At 44.4% G+C, this 22,178-nt stretch overlaps 1 long non-coding RNA gene across 1 annotated transcript; it reads left to right on the forward strand.

The window, feature by feature from the left end:
* The first annotated feature begins 6,337 nt into the window (after positions 1 to 6,337).
* Positions 6,338 to 8,641, forward strand: LOC141095959 (uncharacterized). Its single transcript, XR_012233523.1, has 3 exons — positions 6,338 to 6,599; positions 7,861 to 7,929; positions 8,591 to 8,641. It is a non-coding gene; the product is annotated as an uncharacterized lncRNA (long non-coding RNA).
* The last annotated feature ends 13,537 nt before the right edge of the window (positions 8,642 to 22,178 follow it).

A 22,178-nucleotide genomic window follows, 5' to 3' on the forward strand; every position in this document is an offset into this window, starting at 1 on the left:
GCAGTGCTTTGTGCACATCACGGCTGATAACTTTTATCTGTAGGCTTCCTAAGTATCAATTCTTTTAATCAGAACTTTATTTTTTCATTTCAGCTGCTTTGATTCCAATGAAACACTTGCATCGCTTAGTGAAGTGCCACTGTCGTAAGTAACTGGTGTAATCATGGTCCACAACTTTCAATGGTTTAGTCCCCAGTACCTTTTAACAATGAGACATAAATGCAATCAGAGGTGTAACTTGAACTTCTTGGGCTTCAATGCAAATTATTCAACAGGGCCCCTCAGCTACTATAACCAGTTGTAATAGTGATGAATATATATGTGGCAGATGAGGGTGTCCCAATGCATGTGAGGAGATCACACATGGCAGACACAGAGGCCTCAAGTAGACCCCTAGCTGCAATGTCAATCAATCAGCACCCTATGATCGATTTGCGTGGGGGCTGATGGCCATACAAAGTGTCAGTCGCCGTTTTAAAGCCCTTTTTAATACTGCTATCATACATCACAGCAGTATTTAAAGGGTTAAATTGATGCTAAAACAGCTATCTCCAATTGTATCAGGTACTGTGGGTGCCAGATATGTAACAGAGCCATCACAGGTGGTTCAGGGGGCAGACTTTACTTTTGAGCCTGCTCCATACAGAGATAGTGCACCCTCAATAAGGGGTTAATCTGGGCTCTTCATTCAGCACATCTTACCCCAGCCTTTATATAACCCTGTGTTATCTGGATGTCAAAGTAGATTATATATGATTTACATGACTTATTTTATGTTTCCAATAGTGATAAAGAAGAGAGTGAGGAGGAACAGGTGAAAACATCTTGTGAGAGTGAGACTTGGAGTGTGATTGGGTAAGTGGAGAGTGTGAGGCTAAATATACACTCACTGGCCACTTTATTAGGTACACCTGTCCAACTGTGTGTTAAGACTTAATTTCTAATCAGCCAATCACATGGCGGCAACTCAGTGCATTTAGGCATGTAGACATGGTCAAGACAATCTCCTGCAGTTAAAACCGAGCATCAGTATGGGGAAGAAAGGTGATTTGAGTGCCTTTGAACGTGGCATGATTGTTGGTGCCAGAAGGGCTGGTCTGAGAATTTCAGAAACTGCTGATCTACTGGGATTTTCACGCACAACCATCTCTAGGGTTTACAGAGAATGGTCCGAAAAAGAAAAAAAATCCAGTGAGCGGCAGTTCTGTGGCCGGAAATGCCATGTTGATGCCAGAGGTCAGAGGAGAATGGGCAGACTGGTTCGAGCTGATAGAAAGGCAACAGTGACTCAAATTGCCACCCGTTACAACCAAGGTAGGCAGAAGAGCATCTCTGAACGCACAGTGCGTCGAACTTTGAGGCAGATGGGCTACAGCAGCAGAAGACCACACTGGGTACCACTCCTCTCAGCTAAGAACAGGAAACTGAGGCTACAATTTGCACAAGCTCATCGAAATTGGACAGTAGAAGATTGGAAAAACGTTGCCTGGTCTGATGAGTCTCGATTTCTGCTGCGACATTCGGATGGTAGGGTCAGAATTTGGCGTAAACAACATGAAAGCATGGATCCATCCTGCCTTGTATCAACGGTTCAGGCTGGTGGTGGTGGTGTCATGGTGTGGGGAATTTTTTCTGGGCACTCTTTGGGCCCCTTGGTACCAATTGAGCATCGTTGCAACGCCACAGCCTACCTGAGTATTGTTGCTGACCATGTCCATCCCTTTATGACCACAATGTACCCAACATCTGATGGCTACTTTCAGCAGGATAATGCGCCATGTCATAAAGCTCGAATCATCTCAGATTGGTTTCTTGAACATGACAATGAGTTTACTGTACTCAAATGGCCTCCTCAGTCACCAGATCTCAATCCAATAGAGCATCTTTGGGATGTGGTGGAACGGGAGATTCGCATCAGGGATGTGCAGCCGACAAATCTGCGCCAACTGTGTGATGCCATCATGTCAATATGGTCCAAAATCTCTGAGGAATGCTTCCAGCACCTTGTTGAATCTCTGCCACGAAGAATTGAGGCAGTTCTGAAGGCAAAAGGGGGTCCAACCCCTTACTAGCATGGTGTACCTAATAAAGTGGCCAGTGAGTGTATATTGGGGGATATAGACATACAATATGGAGCATTATATAGTTATAGTTATGGCACTTTCAGTCATTTGGTATAAAACATGGCTGCATATATGTCTATATATATGCAATGATAACTGATGGAGGAGCCAAAATCAAAAGACCAGTGAGGTCAGATCCTTTGTTCATGAGCATTTCTGTTCCATCTACAAGTTGTTTTCCATTTTTATCCCTCAATTCTATAAAATTCCTTGCAGGCGTGCGACATCTTTTTTTTTCTCTCTTACTTTTTGATGACGCTTTGTTTGAAAATCCCAGTGCACGCTGGGATACTTAGACAAAACATCATCAGGGGAGAAGCTTCGGTCACTTCCCCAACCTCTGCACTATCCCTGAAATGAAGCATTAGTAGTGACCTTCATTTCAGGGGCTTGGCTGTTCACTGTGCAATGTGCACTGTGTGCTGCGCGCAGACTGTGCTTTCTTGTCAAATCAGAAAAGTAGTAAAGAGCCGGCAACAGATCAGAGCGCACTGTCAGTTCACTTTGTAAGATAAATATTTGGCTAGTAAAGAGGAGCACCAACCACCCTCAAGTTACGCTTTTAAAGGTAATCTGTCACCATGTTTTATGTAAAAATATCATTCAATTTAGTGTCACCTCTGCATTATACAAGTACTTTTGATACCCTTTCTCTACTCACCAATAATACATAAATATCGTTTTTATTCCTCCAGCGGTGTATGTAAATATGTTCTGTCTAGTCTAATGGGCTGGACTTATTGTCCATGTCCACCACTCCTCCTCTGCTTGCTGTAGGTATTCTTTTCTGTGAATATCACAGATCGCTTAGAGTTACCGCGTGTGCGCAGTATGCTTTGCCCAAATGTGGGCAAAGCATAAAGTCGTTATTGCATATGCGCTGGCACACACCATGGCTTTCTATGGCCCGGAAGTATACAAGTATACTTCCAGGCCATAGAACGCAATTGCTTATGTCCATGCATGCGCAATATTGTTTTTCGGCTATTCCCACAGTTGGGCAAAGCACACTGCGCATACGCGAGAGGCCATTTGAATGAGCATGCGTGGTAACTGTACGCGATCTGTGATATTCACAGAAAAGAATACATACATCAAGCAAAGGAGGGGGGGTGGAGACGGAAAATAAGCCCCACTCATCGGACCAAATCGAGCATATTTACATACATCACGCGAGGAATAAAAAGGTATTTATGTATCATTAGTGAGGCGTGTCAAGGGGTATCAAAAGTACTTGTATAATGCATAAGTGACACTAAATTGAATGATATTTTTACATGATATCCCAAAAAAGTGGTGACAGATTCCCTTTAAATGCTGGGTAATCATCTTACAATCTGCAGTGACAGTGCGCTCTGCTCTGTTGCCGTTGAGAGAGCACATTGTTTTGTGCACAACACGGCTGATAATGTTTATCTGTAGGCTTCCTAAGTGTCAATTCTTTTAATCAGAACTTTATTTTTTCATTTCAGCTGCTTTGATCCCAATGAAACACTTGCATCGCTTAGTGAAGAGCCACTGTCGTAAGTAACTGGTGTAATCATGGTCCACAACTTTCAATGATTTAGTCCTCGGTACCTTTTAACTATGAGACATGGATGCAATCAGAGGTGTAACTTGAACTTCTTGGGCTTCAATACAAATTATGCAACAGGGCCCCACAGCTACTATAACCAGTTGTAATAGTGATGAATATATATGTGGCAGATGAGGGTGTCCCAATGCATGAGATCACACATGGCAGACAAGGAGGCCTCCAGTAGATCCCTAGCTGCAATGTCAACCAATCAGCACCCTACGATCGCTTTGCGTGAGGGCCGATTGCCATACAAAGTGTCAGTCGCCGTTTAAAAGCCCTTTTTAATACTGCTATCATACATCACAGCAGTATTTAAAGGGCTAAACTGATGCAATCACGGCTAGCTGCAGTTGCATCAGATACTGTTGGATGCCACTGGTGGTTCAGGGGGCAGACTTTACTCTTGACCCGGCTCCATACAGAGACAGTGCGCCCTCAATAAGGGGTTAATCGAGACTTTTCATTCAGCATTTCCAACCCCAATCTTTATATAACCCTGTGTTATCTGGATGTCAAAGTAGATGATATATGATTTACATGACTTATTTTATGTGTCCAATAGTGAGGAACATCAGAGTGAGGAGAAACAGGAAGAAACATCTTGTGAGAGTGAGACTTGGAGTGTGATTGGGTAAGTGGAGAGTGTGAGGCTAAATATATATTGGGGGATATATACATACAATATGGAACATTATATACTTATAGTTATGGCACTTTCAGTCATTTGGTATAAAACATGGCTGCATATATGTCTATGTATATGCAATGATAACTGATGGAGGAGCCAAAATCAAAAGACCAATGAGGTCAGATCCTTTGTTCATGAGCATTTCTGTTCCATCTACAAAGTTGTTCTCCATTTTTATCCCTCAATTCTATAAAATTCCTTGCAGGCGTGCAACATCTTTTTTTTTCTCTCTTACTTTTTGATGAGGCTTTGTTTGAAAATCCCAGTGCATGCTGGGATACTTAGACAAAACATCATTAGGGGAGAAGCTTCCGTCACTTCCCCAGCCTCTGCACTATCCCTGAAATGAAGCATTAGTAGTGACCTTCATTTCAGGGGCTTGGCTGTTCACTGTGCAATGTGCACTGTGTGCTGCGTGCAAAGACTGCGCTTTCTTGCCAAATTAGAAAAGTAGTAAAGAGCCGGCAACAGATCAGAGCGCACTGTCAGTTCACTTTGTAAGATGAATATTTGGCTAGTAAAGAGGAGCACCAACCGCCCTCAAGTTACGCTTTTAAAGATAATCTGTCACCATGTTTTATGTAAAAATATCATTCAATTTAGTGTCACCTCTGCATTATACAAGTACTTTTGATACCCTTTCACTACTCACCAATAATACATAAATATCGTTTTTATTCCTCCAGCGGTGTATGTAAATATGTTCCGTCTAGTCTAATGGGCTGGGCTTATTGTCCATCTCCACCACTCCTCCTCTGCTTGCTGTAGGTATTCTTTTCTGTGAATATCACAGATCGCTTAGAGTTACCGCGTGTACGCATTCAAATGGCCTCTCGCATGTGCGCAGTATGCTTTGCCCAAATGTGGGAAAAGCATAAAGTCATCATTACACATGCGCTGGCACACACCATGGCTTTCTATGGCCCGGAAGTATACAAGTATACTTCCAGGCCATAGAATGCAATTGCTTATGTCCATGCATGCCCAATATTGTTTTTCGGCTATTCCCACAGTTGGGCAAAGCACACTGCGCATACGTGAGAGGCCATTTGAATGAGCATGCGTGGCAACTGTACGCGATCTGTGATATTCACAGAAAAGAATACATACATCAAGCAAAGGGGGGGTGGAGACGGAAAATAAGCCCCACCCATCGGACCAGATCGAGCATATTTACATACATCGCGCGAGGAATAAAAAGGTATTTATGTATCATTGGTGAGGAGTCAAGCATATCAAAAGTACTAGTTTAATGCATAGGTGACACTAAATTGAATGATATTTTTACTTGATATCCCAAAAAAGTGACAGATTCCCTTTAAATGCTGGGAAATCATCTTACAATCTGCAGTGACTGTGCGCTCTGCTCTGTTGCCGTTGAGAGAGCGCAGTGCTTTGTGCACATCACGGCTGATAACTTTTATCTGTAGGCTTCCTAAGTATCAATTCTTTTAATCAGAACTTTATTTTTTCATTTCAGCTGCTTTGATTCCAATGAAACACTTGCATCGCTTAGTGAAGTGCCACTGTCGTAAGTAACTGGTGTAATCATGGTCCACAACTTTCAATGGTTTAGTCCCCAGTACCTTTTAACAATGAGACATAAATGCAATCAGAGGTGTAACTTGAACTTCTTGGGCTTCAATGCAAATTATTCAACAGGGCCCCTCAGCTACTATAACCAGTTGTAATAGTGATGAATATATATGTGGCAGATGAGGGTGTCCCAATGCATGTGAGGAGATCACACATGGCAGACACAGAGGCCTCAAGTAGACCCCTAGCTGCAATGTCAATCAATCAGCACCCTATGATCGATTTGCGTGGGGGCTGATGGCCATACAAAGTGTCAGTCGCCGTTTTAAAGCCCTTTTTAATACTGCTATCATACATCACAGCAGTATTTAAAGGGTTAAATTGATGCTAAAACAGCTATCTCCAATTGTATCAGGTACTGTGGGTGCCAGATATGTAACAGAGCCATCACAGGTGGTTCAGGGGGCAGACTTTACTTTTGAGCCTGCTCCATACAGAGATAGTGCACCCTCAATAAGGGGTTAATCTGGGCTCTTCATTCAGCACATCTTACCCCAGCCTTTATATAACCCTGTGTTAGCTGGATGTCAGATTAGATTATATATGATTTACATGACTTATTTTTTGTGTCCAATAGTGAAGAAGATGACAGTGAGACTTGGAGTGTGATTGGGTAAGTGGAGAGTGTGAGACTAAATATATATTGGGGGATATGTACATACAATATGGAACATTATATACTTATAGTTATGGCACTTTCAGTCATTCGGTATAAAACATGGATGCATATATGTCTATGTATATGCAATGATAACTGATGGAGGAGCCAAAATCAAAAGACCAGTGAGGTCAGATCCTTTGTTCATGAGCATTTCTGTACCATCTACAAAGTTGTTCTCCATTTTTATCCCTCATTTCTTTAAAATTCCTTCTAGGCTTGCGACATGATTTTTTTTCTTACTTACTTTTTGATGACGCTTTGTTTGAAAATCCCAGTGAATGCTTGGATATTCAGACAAAACATTATCAGGGGGCAGAAATTGCGGTCACTGCCCCAGCATCTGCACTATGCCTGAAACTAAGCATTAGCAGTGACCTTCATTTCAGGGGCTTGGCTATTCACTGTGCAATGTGCACTGTGTGCAAAGACTGCGCATTCTCACCAGTTCAGATCAGTAGTAATGAGCCAGCAACAGATTAGAGCGCACTGTCATTTCACCTTTTAGGATGAACACTTAGCTTGTAGAGAGGGGCACCAGCCGCCCAAAAGTTATGCCTTTAAATGCTGGGAAATTGTATTACAATGTGCAGTGACAGTGTGCTCTGCTCTGTTGCTGGCGAGAGAGCGCACTGCTTTGTGTATATCACGTCTTATAACTTTAATGTGCAGGCTTCCTAAGTATCAATTCTTCTAATCAAGAGGGCCCCTCAGCTACTATAACCATTTGTAATAGTGATAAATATATATGTGGCAGATGAGGGTGTCCCAATGCATGTGAGGAGATCACACATGGTGGACACAGAGGCCTCCAGTAGACCCCTAGCTGCAATGTCAATCAATCAGCACCCTACGATCGCTTTGCGAGGTGACTGATGGCCATACAAAGTGGCAGTTACCATTTTAAAGCCCTTTTTAATACTGCTATCACACATAACAGCAGCATTTAAAGGGTTAAACTGGTGCATTCACAGCTAGGTCCAATTGTATCAGGTACTGTGGGGTGCCAGCTATGTAACAGAGCCATCACTGATGGTTCAGGGGGCAGACTTTACTCTTGAGCCTGCTTCATACAGAGATAGTGTGCCCTCAATAAGGGGTTAATCGGGAGTCTTCATTCAGCATTTCCTACCCCAATCTTTATATAACCTTGTGTCATCTGGATGTGAAAGTTGATTATATATGATTTACATGACTTATTTTATGTGTCCAATAGAGAGGAAGACGAGAGTGAGGAGGAACAGGAGGAAAACTCTTGGGAGTATGAGAGTTTGACTTTCAGTAGGTAAGTGGAGAGTGTGAAAACTGATGGAGGGTGGAGGAGCCGAAAACAAAAGACCAGCGAGTTCAGATCCTTTATTCATAAGCATTTCTGTACCGTCTACAAAGATGTTTTCCTTTTCTATCCCTCAATTCTATAAAATTCCTTGCAGGCGTGCGACATCTTTTTTTTCTTACTTCCTTTTTGATGACGCTTTGTTTGAAAATCCCAATGCATGCTGGGATACTCAGATAAAACATCATCAGGGGGCAGAAGCTGAGGTCACTGCCCCGGCCTCTGCACTATCCCTGAAATGAAGCATTAGCAGTGACCGTCTATATCAGGGGCTGGGCTATTCCCTGCGCAATGTGCACTGTGCTCTGCTCACAAAGACTGCCCTTTCTCGCCACATCAGATCAGTAGTACTCAGCTGGCAGGAAAGCAGAGCGCAATGTCAGTTCACCTTGTAAGATGAGAACCCGGCTTGCAGAGAGGAGAACCAGCCGCCCAGAAGTTACACCTTTAAATGCTGGCAAATTGTCTTACAATGTGCAGTGACGGTGCGCTCTGCTCTGTTGCCGGCGAGAGAGCACACTGCTTTGTGCACTTCACGGCTGATAACTTTTATCTGTAGGCTTCCTAAGTATCAGTTCTTCTACTCAGAACTTTCTTTTTTTCATTTCAGGTGCTTCGGATTCTATAAAACAATTTCACGGGTTTCTGAAGAGCCACTGCCGTAAGTAACTGGTGTAATCATGGTCCACGACTTTCAATGTTTGTAGTTCTCAGCTACTTTTCACTATGAATTAGAGTCAGTAATGAGCGGTCATAGAGGAGCGCTTAGGAAGCAACCCAGGGGCAGACTAGGATGTCAGGTCTCCACCGCAGCTCCAGCCGAAAGCCTCCGATGGAGGTTAGGAGTAATGAGAAAATGGAAAACGGTCTTAGGAGCGCAGGAAAAAGACTCAGACGAGAGATGAGGTTAAACCACTACGCGTTTCGACGGAGGATCCGTCTTCATCAGGTGGACTCTCGTCTGAGTCTTTTTCTTGCGCTCCTAAGACCGTTTTCCATTTTCTCAACACTTTTTACTATGAGACATAGATGCAGTCAGAGGTTTAACTTGAACTTCTTGGGCTCCAATGTAAAATATGTAATAGGGCTCCTCAGGTACCATAACTATTTGTAATAGTGATGAATATATGTGGCAGATGAGGGTGTCCCAATGTTATCCATCAAGTACGAACTTTCATCGCTGCATTTGCATTAATACTGGAAAAAAAATAAATACGGTATATATTTTCGAATTAGCCTGATAAGCTAACGTTAAAATAATTTCTAACATTTTTTCTGTTCAGAGAATTATCAAGTTTCCAGGGTTAATCCATTGTTCATTTAATGCCTCTCTATGTCGTAACGCATTGGTTCCCATTACACAATTACTGCCCCGCACCCTTCACTTGTCTGTCTAAAGGGGTAAATATATGTCAGAAAGGAGGTAATGGCGAGAATGAGAGAAAAGGGACAATAAATGGATAGTTATGGCACTGTCAGTCACTTGGTATAAAACATGGCTGCATATACGTAATGATAACTGATGGAGGAGCCAAAAATAAAAGACCTATGAGGTCAGATCCTTTATTTATGAGCCTTTCCGTACCCTCTATACAGTTGTTCTCCATTTCTATCCCTCTGTTCTATAAGATTCCTTGCGGGAATGTGACATCAGGGAGGGGCCTAGAGCTATTTAGGACCTGTCAGGTGACCTCCAGCTTCCGCTCCTGCAATGATCAGGGTCCAGCAGAAGAGAGAGACTTGTGCAGCTCTCCTCCTGATCGTCTCTCTCCCCGCTCCTCCTCTCAGGCCAAACATGCTCTCCTTTTTGCAGTCCATATGGCTGACACGGCTGTAGTTCTGCCCCTGTAAATGGGGATAATGAACAGAGGGTCACACACGGAGCAATAAACTATTTACTATTCACCATTCAGTGTTCCGGGGATGGGACGTCTGCTCAAAATGTGGCGAACTGCGCATGGGGCTTTTTTTTTACTTTATTTTCTGAATTCATTTATAAAAACACTGCAAATAAAAAACGAGTCTATGTTATGTGTCCAGTAGTGAGGAAGAGGAGCAAGCAGTGGCCATGGATGCCATAGAGTTGAAGATGACAGAAGAAGACCACAGCGCAGAGACCACCAGACTGTAAGTAGAGAGACAGTGACATATACAGATATTATGGGCTGTATATGATTTTATTTATTAGTAACTGATGAATGACTTGTTATCACTGGGCAGAGACTGAGGAGGATATAAAACATGGATGTACATATTGGGGGCTATTGATTTTTGGGGTCCCCTATACCAGAGTTACAGTAAGCACAATTTTCTGAGCTCCTGGTTTCTTCTGATTATCGATGCCGCTCCAATGTGGCCACGGGGCACTGAAAACAGACACCAGCCCTTCTATCTTCAATCTTGGTAGTCAAAGTGGCCGTCCGGAAAACTGTTTCCAGTGCCCAATGGCCAATTTGGAGAGGAAAGAAAAATATGGATTTCTCTGAAATAAGACATTGGATCGCAGACATCAATATATCATTTTATTCAGCTTTCCATGACCTGTATGCCCATATAGTCGGCTTAGGAGGGTTGATCCTACTGACAGATACTCTTTAAGTCACTGCATTTATTTAGGACACAAACACAATTATCTCTGTTTCTAATGAAAACTTTATTTTTGTCACAGGCCAGAAGTAAAGACGGCGTGCGCCGACACAAAGCCGATCCCGTAAGTAATAAGAGCGATCATGGCTGCATTTACTCTAACGAGACCTTGGGCTTTAGATCGATGACGTCCCATTGTGACATAAGCGCAGGACGTTACACAGGATAATATCGCTGTATATATCCTCATAGACTGATCACAATGATAATGTGAACTCTCTGGGTCTCAATTTGTTTGTTTGGATTTTTTTTTCAGACGCAAACGTAAATGGTGGATGCCAAAATGTTTCAGGAGGACGAACAGGAGCCAGGTCATAAACATGTAGGTACCTTAACCTCTCCCCACTAATGGACACGTCCTTATGTCCTAATTGCTGTCTTCTAGATGCAAAAGTATTCAATCATTCATCCTGGCAGGAGATCAGTCCCATGCAAATGCTTGTGAAAGTGCTATTTATACAATGAGCTAATAATCAGTAATGACATCTATCCATATATCTGTATCATGTAGAAATGTGTAGGAAAGACATTATGTTTATTGTCTGTGTCCTTATGGGACCAGGACTTGTTCCCGATAATTATTTTATAAGGTATTTATTTGTGATCATTTCTTCTATTTCTCCAGCAGCAGAAGTGACAGCAGCAAAAAAGTGCAACGTCCACCAAAGTAAGGAAAAGCTTCCCCCATTGTTGTATGTAACATGTTGTGACACTGAGGCTCCTGATATTAGGGGTAGATACACTTTGTGTCTTCCCTTTATATCTTTATACTATATTGTATATTTTAATGGAAGAAGCCAATATATAAATGTCTATCCATCCGTCCCATAGTGAGAGAAAAGCATTTCCCTTCTCAGTTCCCGACGTCTAAACTCACTAACCCTCTCACCCTTTCTTCTCCATTCTAAACACTATTTACCAATTCTTTGTCTTCCTCTTAGGGTCCTCAGACCATTTTTATCCTGTTTCGGGATCACAACAACAGATTAAAGAAAAAAAAAAGGTAAGTATAGAGACACACAGGGGCAGAATGGAGACTTGGGGTCAGAATGTGACAGTGAGACACAGGAGGGGGCAGAAAGTGAGACACAAGGGCAGAATGTGAGACACAGGAGGGGCAGAATGTGAGACACAGGAGGGGCAGAATGTGAGACACAGGAGGGGCAGAATGTGAGACACAGGAGGGGCAGAATGTAAGACACAGGAGGGGCAGAATGTAAGACACAGGAGGGGCAGAATGGAGACTTGGGGTCAGAATGTGACAGTGAGACACAGGAGGGGGCAGAAAGTGAGACACAGGAGGGGCAGAATGTGAGACACGGGGGCAGAATGTCACAGTAAGACAGGGGTCTCAAGGGGGCCCCAAAAATTTTGCCAGTATGGGGCCCCGAAATTCCAAGTGGCAGCTCTGTATAGGAGGGGAGGTCACATTGCGATATTCAGTATCAGGAATGATCTAACTTCGGTGCTTGAGCTCCACATCTAGGAGTCCTGCCAGCTGCTGTAATAATATTTCTCCTGTTTCATCATCCCATCGTTGAGCCGAGTTTTCCCTTCTGGCTTATAAAGTGCCAAAGTACCGATGGTGCGTATGTGCGGGACAGAAGGACAGGCTGCATCCCCAGCTGTATCTAGAGCAGCGGCCCTTGTGGTCATGTGATGAGACTCCCTTCCGTGTAAGACTCCGGTCACATTGTCTGACGTCACACGCTCCATGACTTGTTCAGAGGGTTGAGCCTGATTCGAAACTCTAACCATAGCATACATCAATAAAGTCTGGCTCTTTATATATGCACATATTTTTACTGCTCTACCAGGGTTGGTGTCATGTCTGACGTAGGATAGTCCATGAGTATACAACATATACTGTATAGTTAGAGCTATTCAACTGCCTATTACTCCATGATATTTCCATCATTCTCTATGTCCACTTTCTTGCCTATACTGACTCAGATCTCTTGATATGCACTTATATCATGTTTCAGGTGATATTTATGTGCACTTTTGAGCTGTTCATATATTGAGTTACCTTTATAGCCTGGACCACTACACAACCATTTATGTAATGCGTTGCCTCCTGCTGTGTGTCGTCATCCACTGCATGACGCACTTTTTAATTTGTTATGCATGTAACCTTTATGATCTACTAAATTATTATTTTTTTTTTTTACACCAAGCGCCATCACTCAAGATCTTTAAGTGATCCCCTTCTGTACAACCCGACCACCAGATGGCCGCCTGCATTCAGGAGAAGGGGAGACGCAGGCATGGCGCTTCTTTGACCCACATTAAGAATGTGTCGGAGTGGGGCTGGGACTGCCAGCTGCTTCCTCCATTACGATGCTTGTCCCTGCACAGGAGTCCAGAGAATCGTTGACTGCAGCAACCCATGGAGGCTCTGCTGATGAGGCAGACAGGTTGTTGAGGCACACTTAAAGCCATGACGATTCTTCAGTAGGTTTTCTACGAAGATTGGCCGTCAGGTACCCCATGTGTGACTACCACTTCTGAAGGAAGAAAGGACGGCAGACAAGCAGGGGCAGGGATCATCCAATGAAGAAGTTCTCCAGGTACAGATACTCCTTCCGGTCCTTGCTAGCTTTTTATCCCCTTAACAGATGGTCAGATAAAAACCCTACTGCCCAATGATCCCATTATCACTTGGCAGCAGATTAATATTCCCCCCAGCAGTACACTTCACACAGGTCATAACTTTGATGGAATCTAAGCCTGTTACCCATTAACCAATCTGCCCACATTTAGGTGGAAAAAACAATCATTTGGGGCAGAAGATGTCTTCCAAAAATGATCTGTCATTAGCTTTCCTTTGGGATGCTTATAATCTTATATGGATCTCTCTTTACTGAGAACATTTCTAAATACATCAACGAGTGATTAAAACTTGTGATGGAAAGTTCGCCCTCTTATCTACATGGCACAGCAGACTTATTACCGAAGATGAATGTGTTATACACCGATGATGCCATGATGCTTGTGAGGTGCATCCGGCACTTTAATGGCTTGTATTCTGCTTCTTATTTATTATCTATTGCCAACGTTGAACAAAATAAGGCAGACCTGGTTACTCAACATTTGGATCTTGTGCTCCCTCACTATTTTTTTGTATTTAATGTGCCTTTCTACCTACCACTTGGGAGCTCAGCTATGGGGGCTGTGGGAGCGGGACCCTTTACTGTCAGATCATCACTCATCAGTGGTATCTTTTGGGCATGCAGAATTCACTTTAGGACCCTTGAATGTGAGTTATACCCAGCGTCCAATAAATTGTGTTTTGGCCAACCACCGGTCATATACTCTGTGGTTCCTTCCTGTATTCACAAAGCTTGAGTTGACGATATGGAGAAAAATCACCCTGCCTGACATATGTATTGTTACTGAGATTAGTATAGACATTTCAAGGCAAGCGGACCTAACAATGCTTATTTTTTCCCTTCTTTTTTATAGTCATCAGATACAAGAGAGCAATGGACCATCACTGGAAGAGAACAGAAGAGCTGGACATTGTCATTTGAATATTTGTAATCAATAAATAAAAACTTTTATCACATTAAATTATGTATCTGAGATCAGTCCAAATATTTCATGATATTTTGGGGGAGATGGAAGGAAAGTGATGCAAGAAAACTGAATGAACACATATAGTAGTCATGACATTCAAACTTAGGCCGGGGTCACACTGGCGATTAAATCGGACAAATGCAATGCGAGAAAAAAATCGCATTGCATTCGTCCCAATGTTATTCTATGGTGCTGCTCCCTTCATGCGTTTTTTTATCGGATCCGTTCCTCGGACCGAGACAATCGCAGCATGCTGCGATTGTCACCGATTTTCGGATCGGATTCGACAATGCAAGTCTATGGATGCGATTAAAAATCGCATTGAAAACGCACCACACGTGTGACTTGCGATTAAATCACAAGACTCCTCCAGGTCAACAGGAAAGAGCAAGAGGCATTGGCACTGGATGTCAATTTGATGCTTAGATGCGAATAAAATCGGTTCATCGCCGGAAAATGGGATGACAGACGGATCCCTGGACAATAAACCTTTGCGCGATTTCGTACCGTTAAAATTGGACCGATTTTTAAAACGTTTTGTGTGACTCCAGCCTTAGGCCTGTTTCACACTTCCATTTTTGACCATCAGTCAAAATCCGCCGTTTTTTAAAAAAAACGGATCCGCCATTTTTTTGGCACATCCGCTTTTTTCCCCATTGAGTTGCATTACCGGCGGATCTTGATGGATGGCCATCCGTTGGATCCGTTTTTTTGCGGATCCGCCAAATTTTTTTCATCCGCCGACATGCCTGGACGGACCATGCAACGTTTTTTTTGCTGCAGGATCCGCATTTTACAGTGCGCATGCCCGGAGAAAGGAAGTCAGCCGGGAATTTAACCCTGAAATCCTTTCTGGCGGACGGAAAAATTGTCTCTCTCTCTCTCTTCCCCGGGCTGCGGTTCCTTTAAAGTTCTTCATTGAACGGATCTGTCAAAAAAAACGGTCCGGTGGCATCCGTTCACATCACTTAGCAACAGATCCGCTTTCCGCCATTTTGGCGGATTTTAACTGACACAAAAAAACTGAAGTGTGAAACAGGTCTTAGACAAAAACTGGTTAAAGAAGCAATATAATACATTTCCTAATTAATTAAGGCAAGTTTTAGCAAATTTGTCTGATTTTAAAAGGAACCTGTCAACAAATACAGATAAAAACAGTATTTACTTGCACTCAAAGTGATAATCTGCAGGTAAATCCTGTTTTAAACATTATTGCGAATATTGCATAATTGAATACAAGGGCGGTGTGATATCAGCACTATAAGTGCATTTACTCTCCCTAAGTCCACTTGCACATGTTTGGTGAGTTTTTTACCTCAGTATTTGTAAGCAAAAACCAAGGAGTGAAATAGTCAGAGGAAAAGTATAATAGAGACACGTCACCACTTCTGGTTTTGGGTTACAAATTCTGATGTAAAATAAATGTACCAAATACTCTACGTCTTCACGTGGCATCAAAGAGTAAAAGCATTACAGCAGAAAAGGCTGCAATGTTACTGTTTCTTACAAGTTGGATACGTACAGACATCGCAGCCTGGCAGTAGGAGCATATGGTGCAGCAGAGAATCACCTGCACTATAGTCAGGTAGCAAGTGGGGAGGAGTAACAATTTCTATAGAAAAAAGTGCTACACCTGGGATTTAGCTAATGTCATGAAGAAATATGCTGAGCCAGCGTGTAAAGGACTCTTACACCGAACAAACTCATGCCTGAGTGTGAGCGGCTGATATGCATTTGTAAGGGGGGGGGGGGACAGGACTGTAGTCATGACCTGAAATACTGTAACAATGATGTCCAGTCCTTCCCCTACAGAAAACTGAATTCTTCCCTTCAGAATACCGGCATCTCCAACTCCAGACTTCCCTGGGCACTTCCCTGGCGACGACAGTCCCTTCTCCAGGTTCCCCCAGTAACGGAGACACAGTCCGGGTATACTTGAACACTCTCTTTACTTAATACTTCACATGCTACATCCACAGTTGGCACATCATGATATTCACTTGGTTGCTCATCTTTCCCTTTCTGGCTGTCACTTCTGTGCAGTACACGCCCGGACCTGACTGTCCTAGACTACTCCTGGTTCCTTCCTGGCCTGACCTCGCCATGATGATAATTCCTTCTGTCTGTTTCGCCCCAGACTCGAAATCATCAGTCACCAGATTTGGTTGCCTCTGGAAAAGCATCTGACTCATCTGTACCGAACTCGTTAAAGCTCCGACTTCCTTCATCTCCTCAGTCCAACCGACTCCTGCCCTACAAGCATCTGCCCATGCGATACGTCGCCACATTTTTCCTTTCCTGCACTGGCCCACTGCTTTGACACACAGTGGCCGTGAGTAATGTGGGCTGCAGCACTTTAACGTTGCATGGCTGCCAAGCTGTCTGGGCCTGTAGCCCATGTGGACATTCGGGTGTTATGATTGGGTCACTGAGGAGGAAAACAAAACCAAGCTAAGTCACAGAAATCCAGAGAGATTGGTAACTAAGCGGATTGCAGACCCCTGATCCTAACCACAACAACTAGCAGTAGGCGTGGAGCGTACCAACGATGATTCTAGATGCCTCGTCACAGCCGGAGGACTAAATAAGCCTAAAGCAAGAAAAGGCAAAATCTAAACTGCCCCAGAGCAGACCCCAAAGGAATAGACAGCCCCCACACATGTACTGACGGTGAGACAAGATGAAAGCACAAACATAGGTAGGAAAATAGGCTGAGCAAACAATGGGGCCTACACTAACTAGAAAGGACAGAAAAGGAAAGATACTGTCTGCAATCATGTCCAAAAAACCCTGCAAAAATGTCCAACACTTCTGATAGCAAAAAAAAAACTCTGAAGTCACTAGACTTCTCCCACTATATCAGCACTCTGGCATATTCTGAGAACAGAGCAAAAAAGAGGCCAATCTAATAAGGGTCAAAAAGCAAACTGGCACATGCAGTGACATAGGAATTGAAATTCAGCACAGCTCCATCCGGGGCTGGCTAACCACGCAAAAACTGAATAGACCAAACCAAATCAAGTGTGAACAATAGCAGAGAACACTTAGCTTGAGAAGGCAGGAACTGAACTGGAAACTAGAACCTCAGGAGGCAGGAAAAAATCACCAGCATGGGAAAAGGGAGTCGGCTGTCTTAAATCCAGTCTGAGACTCCAGATGTCCAATCCTCATCCTCATTATCAGGTGGCAGGGCTCTGTTAATTAGATCAGCTTTATTACCTCCTGCCACCAGCTGTCACGCGGGGCTTAGGTCAACTAAGGCTGAAATACCCGGGGCCCCTGTGGTGTCCCTTTAACTAGGGGAACCCTGTCTGACCCTCAACCCAGGGTTTTTGCTGATGGTGCAAATGCCTGAGCCTCCAACCTTTCCTTATCTCCTGCTCAGCCCTAAGCTTAACCCTCCACCCTCCACCCAGTGAGGAGACAAACCACCAAAGCCCCACACAATAATGACAGACAGGGAGAACTTAAACTGCACCGCGCCGCATACACACAGGACTATACAGTAATGTGAACAGGGCACAACAAAACACAAATATGGGAAGGCGAAAGGGTAACAACGGATCATACGCCACCAGATACGAATCTCTCTCTCTCCAACACCTCCACGCCAGACCGGAACCACTTGGTATGAAACACAAGCTATAATCGGCGACGCCCATAGGCCAGCACGACTATTTAAAGACCGTGGGCGTGACCAAACATCCAACCTGATCTCCAGCTAGATTAACCCCCGATAGCCTGAGAAAATCAAGCCGGCGCCACTGAGGCTATAGTGGACGGAGGTTGAACTACCTCTGCCTGCCGGACGCTGTGGTGTGAATAGCGTCCGACATGACAAGTGGACGGAGGTGAAACTACCTCTGCCTGCCGGACGCTGTGGTGTGAATAGCGTCCGACATGACACCAGCAGAGGGAGCCCAGAAAGAGAACTCACGACTCCTCTGTCAACACAACCAGCTCCTTCACCAGAGACAGACCAGAAAATGAGTTCACAACACTTGGGCATCCTGGTCCCATCTTACCTAATTTCCTAGAAACTTCTCTTACTACCTGACAGTCCCTCCTACAATTAACTCTCTATGAACATCCTATAAACTATGCCTACAAGGCCCACAAGTATGCCCCATCTAGTGGCCCACAACAGAACTACACTTACCCTATGTATAAGAACTATATACTAAAGTTCCCTCCTCTAATGTCTCCAGCAAGTGTTGTGCTGGAAGCTGACAGGAAATGAGGTAATTTTGGGAGGAGATTATGACGGAACCATGGAGGCACTTCAGGGAATGCTTCATATCCATCACCGTGTCCTCCTCCGACAGCGGGATCGCCTTGGAATTGGGGATGCCGGCCATGTGAGCGGATCATGATATGTCCTGCATTGGGATGCTCAGGTTGGCACTACAATGGGAGCCGGGCTGCTATAGTATCTTTATAGAATCTTTCTTTCTCTCTCTGTTTCTTTCTCTCTCTCTGTTCTTTCATTCCCTCTCTAATATTTTTTTTCCTATCTCTCTCTCTGTTCTTACTTTCTTTCTCTCTGTTCGCTTTCTTTCCCCCTCTTTCTTTCTGTCTCTCTCTGTTCTTTTTCTCTTTCTTTCATTATCTGTTCTTTCTTTGCCCTCTTTCTCTCTAACTCTCTGTTCTTTCATTCTTTCTTTCCCTTCTTTCTTTCTCTCTGTTCTTTCTTTCCCCTTTCTCTCTCCCTCTGTTTTGTCTTTCCCCTCTTTCTTTCTATCTGTTCTTTTTTTCTGTCCACTCTTTCTCTCTCTGTTCTTTCTCTCTTTCCCTTCTTTCTCTCTCTGTTCTTTCTTTCTCTCTCTGTTCTTTCTTTCCCTTCTTTCACTCTCTGCTCTTTCTTTCACTCTCTGCTCTTTCACTCTCTGCTCTTTCTTTCACTCTCTGCTCTTTCACTCTCTGCTCTTTCTTTCACTCTCTGTTCTTTCTTTCTCTCTCTGTTCTTTCTCTTTCTTTCCCCTCTTTGTCTCTCTCTCTGTTCTTTCTTTCTCTGTTTTCTTTTTTCTTTCTCTTTCTGTTCTTTCTTTCTCGGTTTTGTTTTTTCTCTCTCTTTCTGCTCTTTCTCTCTCTGTGCTCTTTCTTTCTCTGTTTTCTTTTTTCTCTCTCTTTCTGTTCTTTCTCTCTCTGTTCTTTCTTTCGTTCTCTGTTCTTTTTCTTTCCCTTTCTCTCTTTTCTTTCTGTCGCTCTCTGTTCTTTCTTTGTCCTCTCTCTTTCTCTCTCTGTTCTTCCTTTCTCTCTCTGTTCTCTCTGTTATTTCTTTCTCTTTCTTTCCCCTCTTTGTCTCTCTGTTCTTTCTCTGTTTTCTTTTTTCTCTCTCTTTCTGTTCTCTCTCTGTTTACTTTCTCTCTGTTTTCTTTTTTCTCCCTCTTTCTGTTCTCTCTCTGTTCTTTCTTTCTCTGATTTTCTTTCTTTTCCTCAGTACCAGTCAGTGTGCCCACAGTACCAGCCACTGTGCCCATAATGCCAGCCACTGTGCCATCAGTACCAGTCAGTGTGATCAGCATTACTTTATGGGTGCGGTTGGGGCGTGGACATGGGTATGACTAGTTGTGAAATGGGTGTAGTGGGGCTGTGGCCTAAAATTTGATGCGGCGCGCTATACGCACCGCAGCCTTTGTCCCTCTTTCCCTTCTTCAAAAGTTGGGAGGCATGCATGAGCACACAAAATGGGCAAACAAGAGGCCGCAGTGCACTGCCAGACACAGGTATCAGATAGCCTGCTATAACAAATACTGAGAGAATATCTTGTGCTGCATTCAGAAAGACACAGAGAGATCACCAGAGCAAACACAGAGCTTCTGAAGAGAATGACAGCCAGCTGTGTACAGTGCTATAAGGACATTACAAGCCAGCTGCTGACTTTCAATTGCAAGCTGCAACCAGTAAGCGTGTTGCCACTTTGGGAGTAAAATTTTTGACTATCCTCTGTCTCCACCTTCTTTTCTTGAGTAAGAAACTCTCTACCGCCAAATGCCCACTACCAGAGGCGTACCTATGGTATTGCTTCAGGGGGGGTGGCAAAACTTCTGAGTGGATCCCTAACCAGATAACCTTGATTACAACTGGGTGACGCACCCTACCGTAATAGTGGAGGAGAACCTCAGCAGATGACCGCGCTGTTACTGAAAATAATCTCTATACAAAGACCAACATTGATATTACCGACATGTGGTCAGCATTGAACACAAGTCCTGCAGAACATATACGTGATTACTGCACAGTTATAGATAATGACTTGCAGCTGACGTTCTTTCTGATGGAATCATTCACTTTTCCCTCCTTTTCCATCTGGCACAGACCAACATTACAACTTCTGCAGCCAGGACTTGGCTGCAGTGATTACAACAAATACACATTTCAATTCTCACATTATCAGCCCCATCACCATCTATTCCCAACCTGCACAAACTCCTCATCCTGCCGATACCCCAATGTTGAGCCACTGCTGCCGTATGTGTCCCTATTACTGCACCTATTGTGTGGTTCTGTGTGCCCTCTAAATTCTAAAGCGACCCTCTAGAATATAGTAATGCCGAGTGCAAGTGCCCTAGTAAACAGTGCCCACATTTTGCTTTCAAGTAATAGCAGAGCCATATATTCAAAGGAGGGAGGGTGGGAGCGGAGCCATATATACAGGGGAGGGAGAGAGGGAGCGCAGCCATATATATAAGGGAGAGAGAGTGGGAGCGGAGCCGTATATATATAAGGGAGGGAGAGTGGGAGCGGAGCCATATATACAAAGGAGGGAGGGTGGGAGCGGAGCCATGTATACAAGGGAGGGAGGGTGGGAGCAAAGCCATATATACAGGGGAGGGAGAGTGGAAGTGGAGCCATATATACAAGGGAGGGAGAGTGGGAGCGGAACCACATATACAAGGGAGGGAGGGTGGGAGCGGAGCCATATATACAAGGGAGGGAGGGTGGGAGCAGAGCCATATATACAGGGGAGGGAGAGTGGGAGCGGAGCCATATATACAGGGGAGGGAGAGTGGGTGCGGAGCCACATATACAATGGAGGGAGGGAGCGGAGCCATATATAGGGAAGGGAGAGTGGGAGCGGAGCCATATATACAAAGGAGGGAGGGTGGGAGCGGAGCCATATATACAGGGGAGGGAGAGTGGGAGCGGAGCCATATATATAAGGGAGAGAGAGTGGGAGCGGAGCCGTATATATATAAGGGAGGGAGAGTGGGGGCTGAGCCATATATACAGGGGGAGAGTGGGAGCGGAGCCATATATACAAAGGAGGGAGGGTGGGAGCGGAGCCATGTATGCAAGGGAGGGAGGGTGGGAGCGAAGCCATATATACAGGGGAGGGAGAGTGGGAGCGGAGCCATATATACAAGGGAGGGAGAGTGGGAGCGGAGCCATATATACAGGGGAGGGAGAGTGGGAGCGAAGCCATATATACAGGGGAGGGAGAGTGGAAGTGGAGCCATATATACAAGGGAGGGAGAGTGGGAGCGGAACCACATATACAAGGGAGGGAGGGTGGGAGCGGAGCCATATATACAAGGGAGGGAGAGTGGGAGCGGAGCCATATATACAGGGGAGGGAGAGTGGGAGCGGAGCCATATATACAGGGGAGGGAGAGTGGGTGCGGAGCCACATATACAATGGAGGGAGGGAGCGGAGCCATATATAGGGAAGGGAGAGTGGGAGCGGAGCCATATATACAAAGGAGGGAGGGTGGGAGCGGAGCCATATATACAGGGGAGGGAGAGTGGGAGCGGAGCCATATATATAAGGGAGAGAGAGTGGGAGCGGAGCCGTATATATATAAGGGAGGGAGAGTGGGGGCTGAGCCATATATACAGGGGGAGAGTGGGAGCGGAGCCATATATACAAAGGAGGGAGGGTGGGAGCGGAGCCATGTATGCAAGGGAGGGAGGGTGGGAGCGAAGCCATATATACAGGGGAGGGAGAGTGGGAGCGGAGCCATATATACAAGG

This window comes from Dendrobates tinctorius, unplaced genomic scaffold (assembly GCF_039654945.1).
Source record: "Dendrobates tinctorius isolate UK_male_01 unplaced genomic scaffold, ASM3965494v1 ptg000070l, whole genome shotgun sequence".
Classification (NCBI taxonomy): Eukaryota; Metazoa; Chordata; class Amphibia; order Anura; family Dendrobatidae; genus Dendrobates; species Dendrobates tinctorius.